This window comes from Penaeus monodon, chromosome 24, assembly GCF_015228065.2.
Source record: "Penaeus monodon isolate SGIC_2016 chromosome 24, NSTDA_Pmon_1, whole genome shotgun sequence".
Lineage (NCBI taxonomy): Eukaryota > Metazoa > Arthropoda > Malacostraca > Decapoda > Penaeidae > Penaeus > Penaeus monodon.
In genome coordinates, this window is record NC_051409.1 from 34,256,709 (window position 1) to 34,257,139 (window position 431).

The following is a 431-nucleotide window of genomic DNA, read 5'->3' on the forward strand; positions in this document are numbered from 1 at the left end:
ACAATAATTTCAGCTTCCAGCGTTCGATCCCGATGCGGCATTTCACACTTCCTGTCTCTCCCCCCCCCCTTACCATCTCCCAGCCCTACTCCACAAGCTATTAGTGAGCCGAACCTAATATTCATCCTAACCACGTGGGATGAATTTAGGATTTTATAGTCTGTAATGTGGCGAAAAGGATTCAGCAGAAACTGTAGCCGACTTACACTGACACTGTACATGTGGGGAATAAGCTTCCAACAAATGCTTCTGCTGTGGTTTGAAAGCTTGTTCCACTCATATATGGTTTCAAATCCTCGTTCCATTACAGAACGTAACCTTGTTTGAAGTTTGATTACAGAATTATAACAACGGCTATAAAAACTGAAGAAAAAAATGAAGCCGATTTTTTTTTTAAGAATTCGCTGAACGCCCGAGATCCTGGCAACAAT

The 431-nt window shown here is 42.0% G+C and overlaps 1 protein-coding gene across 1 annotated transcript in view; it reads right to left on the reverse strand.

Moving 5' to 3' along the window:
* LOC119588728 overlaps positions 1–431 on the reverse strand; it is a 12,025-nt gene that overhangs the window by 1,111 nt on the left and 10,483 nt on the right. The window lies entirely within an intron of this gene.